The sequence below is a fragment of the Lathyrus oleraceus genome, chromosome 4 (assembly GCF_024323335.1).
Source record: "Lathyrus oleraceus cultivar Zhongwan6 chromosome 4, CAAS_Psat_ZW6_1.0, whole genome shotgun sequence".
In the NCBI taxonomy this organism is placed as follows: Eukaryota; Viridiplantae; Streptophyta; class Magnoliopsida; order Fabales; family Fabaceae; genus Lathyrus; species Lathyrus oleraceus.
This window is the reverse complement of record NC_066582.1, coordinates 257291981-257300332: the sequence shown is the minus strand read 5'-3', so window position 1 is coordinate 257300332 and position 8352 is coordinate 257291981.

The following is an 8352-nucleotide window of genomic DNA, read 5'->3' as shown; positions in this document are numbered from 1 at the left end:
AATCAACGTCTGCTACGTCTGTTTCCAATAAAGGATCACCGCTTGACCATGCTATGAATGAATGCACACATACTAACACATATGCAATTAAGACCTTCTATACCATCTTAACATCCCACATATCACCATAACTCACAATTGGTACATATACCCATTCATAATCATAAACCATTCATAATTCAATAATGGCATACATACACATTCATACAATATTTTATTTTCATCCTGATAAAATTCATGGCATTTATAAATCACATAATATTTTATAACCTGGAACAATAATAATAATCCTTTACGTTATCTTTAGTCATGTTATTTCACAATCAAACATATCAACCATGTTTAACACCCATCAAAATAAAATTCATAGACTTTGTAAGACGCATAATACACTATAATATGATATCATAATAATAGCCTTTTTCATTATCTTACCAATGCATCCGTCCGCATTCAAAACGGAGCTATAATGCTTAATTAATTCATTAATCTATCTTAATCAAGATTTAGATTAATATCTATTCATTGCATAAGTATTCAACAACAACCTCTTTAGCCTAGTGGTAAGGCATGTACAGTTTCATAACAGTGTTAACCGGTTAACGCCCTGGGTTAACCGATTAACGCAAGACAAAACGCAATTTTTCATAAATCGTAACAGTGTTAACCGGTTAACGCCCTGGGTTAACCGGTTAACGCAAAACAGAAAGCTGTTCCTGCGCTAACACGAAAACAGAATACAGATTTCTCCGTATTTTTCATCGTTGGAGGACTTCCGGACCTCCGATTTCGATTCCGTAAAAAGCTACACGTTCAGAAAATTATGACTCATCCAAATACATATTCATTCACAGTTTTAGCATAATTTAATCATCACAATTCAAGCGTATTTATCAAGACCTAATCATTCCAAAACCATGCCAATTAAGGATTTCAACCTAAATCATGTTCCTACCCATTAACCCAATCATACTAACCCATAATAATAAGGATTTCCCCCCTTACCTTGTCAATCTGATGGAACTCTTATCTCCTCTTTACGTTCCCTCTCCTCTTTCTCTATTGCCTTCGGTGCTCAAGTGAATTCTAATTACCACTTCCCTCACCTCTTACTATTTATAATAGTATTCTAGTTGGGCTTAAATCATCTAATTTAATCACTAGGCCCAAAATGCCTAATATTCAAATACCTCTATTTAATTTAAATAATTAACCATTCACTATGCGACCAAGTTAATTAATTAATAATTCACTTATTTAATTATTTCTCATAACAACTAAATGATTAATTACCATACTAATTAAATTAATATAATCAATTATTATACTACCTCACAACCACTTAATTACTTAACACTCCAAATAATTAAATTATAATATAATAATAATCATATAAGAACTAATTACTAAAAATTGGGCTGTTACACCTCGCACTAACGAATGTTTGGATATTACTCCAGACCCTTCACCTAATTCTCAAAAACCAGCCCAAGATCTTAAGGAACTCCCCAAGAACCTAAGATATGAGTTTTTGGATGAAGAAATGAACCGCCCAATAACAGTTAGTGCCACCTTAAACCAAGACGAGACGAATCGACTCTTGAACGTTTTAAGAAGACACCCCTCTGCCTTAGGGTACAACATCTCTGATCTAAAAGGTATAAGCCCATCCGTGTGTATGCATAGGATCTCACTAGAGGAGGATTCAAAACCTTCCAGAGAGCATCAGAGGCAAATCAACCCTGTAATGAGCGAGGTAGTAAAGAAGGAAGTCCTTAAACTACTGGAAGCTGGTATAATCTATCAGATCTCTGATAGTAAGTGGGTAAGTCATGTACATGTGGTACCCAAGAAGGGAGGCATCACAATCGTGCAGAACGAAAAAGGAGAGCATGTCGCTAAACGCATAGAAGGCGGATGGCGTATGTGCATAGATTATAGGAAGCTCAATAAGGCAACTAGGAAAGACCATTTCCCCTTCCATTCATAGATCAAATGCTTGAGCATCTTTTCAGACAGTCTTACTTTTGTTATCTTGATGGATATTATGGATTTTTCCAAATACCCATTCACCCCGAGGATCAAGAGAAAACAACCTTTACCTGTCCCTACGGAACGTTTGCTTACAGACGAATGTTGTTTGGACTCTGTAATACGCCAGCTACTTTCCAACGTTGTATGATGTCAATCTTCACAGATTATCTCAATGGAATCATGGAAGTATTCACGGACGACTTCTCGGTGTGTGGATTAGACTTTGAAGACTGCCTTATTAACCTTGAGAAAATCCTAGAGAGATGCGTAGAAGTTAACCTTGTGTTAAACTGGGAGAAGTGCCACTTTATGGTCAAAGAAGGCATAGTGTTAGGACATATAATATCTGAAAGAGGCATTGAGGTCGATAAAGAAAAAATAGAAGTTATAGAAAACCTTAACCTCCTAAGACAGTTAGAGAAGTCCGTAGTTTCCTTGGACACGCCGGTTTCTACCGACGCTTCATAAAAGACTTCTCTAAAATAACAAAACCCCTTACCAACCTTCTGATGAAAGACATCGAGTTTATTTTCGATGAGAAATGCATCAAAGCCTTTAACCAGTTAAAACAAGCATTAATTTCCGCACTCATCCTATAAACCCCGGATTGGACTAAACCCTTCGAAATAATGTGTGATGCTAGCGATTTCGCTATAGGAGCTGTTTTAGGGCAAAGAAAAGATAAGAAACTACACGTAATATATTACACTAGTAGAACCCTAGATGCCGCTCAATTAAATTATACAACAACAGAGAAGGAACTCCTAGCTGTAGTTTTCGCAATCGATAAATTTAGGTCTTATCTTGTAGGATCTAAGATTATAGTCTACACAGACCATGCAGCTATCCGTTACCTTCTGAGCAAAAAGGATGCAAAACCTAGATTACTCAGGTGGATCCTTTTGCTACAAGAATTCGACTTAGACATTAGAGACAAAAAAGGAACAAAAAACGTAGTTGCTGACCATCTTTCTAGATTAGAGCATTTAAAGCCAGATCATTTACCTATAAATGATGACTTCACCTATGAAAAACTAGTAGCTAAGATAGATACCACTCCCCTTGAACCTGATAGAGACAACCTTGGGACGATTTCAGAAATTAGCAGAGTACCCTGGTACGCTGATTTTATGAACTATCTAGCCACTATTATCATACCACCTGACCTCAACTATCAACAGAAGAAGAAGTTCTTTAAAGATGTAAGGCACTTCTATTGGGACGAACCACTCCTTTTCAAAAGAGGAACTGATAACATATTTCGACGTTGCGTCCCAGAAGAAGAAGTCAGAAACATCATAGAGCATTGTCATTCTTCACCCTATGGTGGACATTCGAGCACATCCAAGACATACACTAAGATCCTTCAAGCTGGTCTTTATTGGCCGACATTATGGCGTGATGTCAATGCTTATATTGTCCGATGCAACCGGTGCCAGCACGCTGGAAACATCTCAAGACGTGACGAAATGCCTTTGAAGAACATCCAAGAAGTAGAATTATTTGACGTTTGGGGTATTGATTTCATGGGACCTTTTCCATCTTCATTGGGAAATAAGTACATTTTGGTAGCCGTTGACTATGTGTCCAAGTGGATAGAAGCTATATCCGCACCCACCAACGACACAAGAGTAGTCATCAAGATGTTCAAGAACAATATCTTTCCCAGATTTGGAGTTCCACGACTTATCATAAGCGATGGTGGATCACATTTTATATCCAGAATATTTAATAAATTCCTAAGGAAATATAGAGTGAAACACAGAGTAGCAACACATATCACCCCCAGACTAATGGTCAAGTAGAAGTATCCAACAGAGAGATTAAGCAGATCTTGGAGAAAACTGTATCAATATCTAGAAAAGCTTGGTCTGAAAAGCTAACAGAAGCACTGTGGGCCTACAGAACTGCTTACAAGACCCCTATTGGAACTACACCGTACCAGTTGGTCTACGGGAAGTCATGCCACTTACCTTTTGAACTCAAGCACAAGGCATATTGGGCCATCAAGACCCTAAATTTGGATTACCTAGCATCTTGCAAGAAGCGAATCCTTGATATTCACAAATTGGAGGAACTTCGCCAGAACGGTTACGAGAATGCCGTTATATACAAGGAGAGAACCAAAGCTTGGCACGACAAGAGGATCGTGAAAAAGGAATTTAATATATGAGACTTTGTTCTTCTCTTCAATTCGAGATTACGTCTTTTTCCAGGTAAGCTGCGTTCGAGATGGACAGGCCCCTTTGAGGTATCCAAAATCCTGAAATCTGGAGCAGTTGAAATCCGGAACAACTCCTGTAATCCATTCGTGGTAAACGGACAAAGATTAAAGCAATACCAAGGAGGTTACATACCCACAGAATGTCATGACCAAACTCTGACCGATCCTCCAGTTCCTACCTCAAACATATAAAGTTCGAATCGTCAAGCTAACGACGTTAAACAAGCGCTGCATGGGAGGCAACCCATGACTTCTTTTCCTTTACTTTTAATCTTTTTAATTTATATTTATATTTTATTTTATATATATGTATATCTATGTGGAGACTAACAGTTATAATATTTGTGATTTCAGGTGTCCTCTGTTTCTAATCTAACTATTCAGGAATGGAGAATATCAACACCATGCCAGTAATCTTTCGTGACCCAGTTCAAGAGCAGCGCTACGCTATGCTTTCACAGCGCCCAATGTTGCCTACTAGATATCCCTACCCGAGCTGCATGGAGGCATTAGGCATTGATCCTAGTGTCAGACACTTATGCAATCAGTTACAGTGGGATGAATATACAGATGTTATGCACGTGACTTACAGGAACCTGACCTTGGAGTTACTGAGCTCGCTTGTCTACGAGCCTTATGTTGGTCACGCCAGTGATGAAGGATACATTAACTTCAGGTTGTTTGGGGCAGAATACACCTTCAACCACAAGCGTTTCGGCGACTTGCTTGGTTTCCAGACTGCCTATGATGCTTCGTCTGAGCTCCCTATGAGCTACTTTCTGAGCCGAGACTTCGAGAAGTTTTGAGCGATATCACGTGTGGAGGAAGTCCTGACCCTTCAACCCAGATCTCCAACAAGATTCACAACCCTGCTTTCTGATACTTCCAGATGATCATTGCCCACACCTTCCTGGGGAAGAGTGACCCTGATGCACATGTGAGTGCTGAAGAGATCTTCTTCATGTACTGTACCACTTAGTCACGCCCGGTAGACTGTGGAGCTTTCTTGATCGAGAGCCTATACCTTAATGCTCGCTCTGCTGTGAGCCCCATACATGTTGGAGGCACGGTGACTCACATAGCCTCAGCCCTGGGACTCGATAGGAGACTATCTCACCTGACGCCTTATTGCAGCTACACCTTGATGGATGTTGATTTCTGTCTAGACCGTGGCCTGATGAGGAGATCCTCTTTCCATCCGGATCAATACAGGCTATTAATTGAGGGTGAGACCATTCACTACTTCACTTTACCTGACCCTCAGGTGACTTGTGTTATTGATCAGGCCAACTGGGTCTACGCCATAGAAGGGCAGGGAGAGACAGTGGATGCGCCGAAGATTGCACCGATCAGAATTAAAGTCCGTACCAACAATCTTAATCTTCAAACTCCGAGCATGCAGTCCGAATTGGTTAAGCTTCACATGGAGATAGCCGAGCTTCGCCGGGAGCTTGCTGACGTTGCCCTGCAGGTCGAGCTAGTAGTTGCCTCACACGACACCGAGACTGATATGCTGCATGATGAGATCGCCGATCTCCGACGCCAGATCACAGAGCTTCGAGGCTACGAAGTCAAGGAGACTCCACTATATCCTGAGCATTGATTCCATCATGAACCGAGAAATACCGTTTGAATTTCCCTATTTTTCCGTTACTTATTATTCATGCCTATTTTTATCATTTCCTATGACATTATGCTTGCTTTATTTTTCCAAAGATCTCTGGACTCGTGAATTATTATTGACTCTTCACATACATATATATATATATATATATATATATATATATATGCATCATATTAATCATTATGTTTTTTTATGTCCTTTATTTTATTTTGTTTTGTTTTACTTTACTATTTCATTTTGTTTTATCTTATTTTGTTTTGTTTTATTTAATTTTGTTTTAGTCTATTTTGTTTTATTTTATTTTATTTTATTTTATCAAGCTTAAAATCAAAAACAAAATAAACAACATTCGTAGATACCTATATACACCCCCATTACAAAAATGAAGACGAGAGGATTAAGGCCCAAGAAGCAAACAGCACAGTCAGCCCAAACCAAATCCGAAGACATGGCGGGCGCCATAAGCTCCATGGCGAGCGCCATGACGTAACGGTCATATTTGCCTTTTCCATTATTTATACCTTCTTCAACCCCTCCAAACTTATTCTCTTCTTCTCCAAACTCCACCAAAATTCATAAAAATTTCCAAGCTTCTCATTTCACTACAAGCCATTACAATTCTCCATCTTCACTTCTTCAACTCTCCACCAAAAATCCATTAAATTCCATTTTCTCTTTTCTTTTCTATAAATACTCATTTTTCTCTACAACCACCACTAATGGCCGGAATGGAGTTTAACGACATCACTCTTCGTGGAGGAAAGCCCGGTGAGCAACAAAACAAGATTTTGCAAAGATTGCAAACTCGGGAGATCCTCGCTACCAGGTATGTCGACGAAGACTGTTTGTACACTCTAGGCACATATCATAATGTATTCCACATGCTAGATAATTTAGGATTGCACGATATTTTTGCTAGTAAAGCGCCCACCTACGATAGGCTCACTAGGGAATTTTTAAGTTCCCTAATTTACACTGTCCATCCTGGCACTACTAGCACGGTAGGTACCGTTTATTTTAGAATGTTTAATGTAGAATACGAGTACACTACCGATGCTTTAGCGGGTTTGCTCGGAATGCCTTATGGTGATGGTGCTATTTGTGAGACGCCCTTAGATACTGAATGGGCACTCGAGGAATTTACTTTTTGGAATCGATTATCTAATATGAATGTCACTTCCTTTGAAGGAATTTTGGCTTCTAATATCCATAACCCGGCCATACGTATTTTTAGATACCTTTTGGCATGTACTATATTTAGCCGGGAAAATTCTAACAAAGTAAATGCCCGAGAATTGCTATTTTTACAGGGGTGCCTCACTAATCGCAGGATCAATCCTGTTCCTTTCATGTTGGCCCATATGTCTGTCATCCTTAAGAAAGGAGGAACCATCTCTTTCGGTGGTTTAATTACCTCCATTGCTGGAGCGTTGAATTTACATGCTGAGTTAGCCACCTTGGAACCACTCCCTCACTGCACCATTAACTTAAAGTTTTTGAAAGATACGAAATTATGCAAGGTGCGGAGAGAAGGTGGTTTCTACCTCATGATACATGGTATAACTGTACCCAGTGTTGTCCTACCTTGCTCTCAGCGTACAAATGTGCGACATGCGAGGAACTGGACATACGATCTTGATGCTCCACCCTTTACCGGTCCTTTGCCACCTAACATTCCTATGGACGAAGGGAAGGGGACCGATGATGAGTATGACCGGCGCGACCAGTCACCGGCTCATGATATTCCTGTTGCATCACCTGCACACACCTAACCTTCTTTCTCTAACCCTTTTGCAGGTACCACTCCCGGTTTCTATATCACCAAGGAGATGTGGCGCGAGCATCTGGCTCGTGAGAAAAGGCGTGACACCCTCCTGAACACCATAAACCAACAACTGTCAGATAATATGAGTTTTATGGTAGCTTCCCAACAGCGTAGTGAGCGAGCACATCAGACTGTCACTGAGTTTTTGCTTGCGATCACTAATGATCAGCAACGCATGCGAAAGTCTAATGAGCGTCACTTCGCTCTCATCGAAGCCTCCCAAGGATCTCTCCTAGGTCGCTCTCAGCAGCTGCAGGAAGGACTTAGTACTCGATCCAGACGTCGTCAACCCAGGCATCCTGACCAGGGCGGTGACGGTACCGGTGCTCACCCCTAGCTCTCTCTCTCTCTCTCTCTCTCTCTCTCTCTCTCTCTCTCTCTCTCTCTCTCTCTCTCTCTCTCTCTCTCTCTCTTTTTCTCTCTTCCAGGTTACTCCTACCCTATCTCATATCGAAACATTAAGGACAATGTTCAGTTTAAGTGTGGGAGGAGATTTCATCGCTTTTCATTTTTCCTTTATTTTTATTGCCTTTTATCGCTTTCCTTTACTTTTATCGCTTTTTACTGTTTTCTTTTAATTTTAGTATGTTTTATGTTTTAGTTGCTTGTTTTTCCCTTTCAATAAAATAACATGTGCCTGACGAG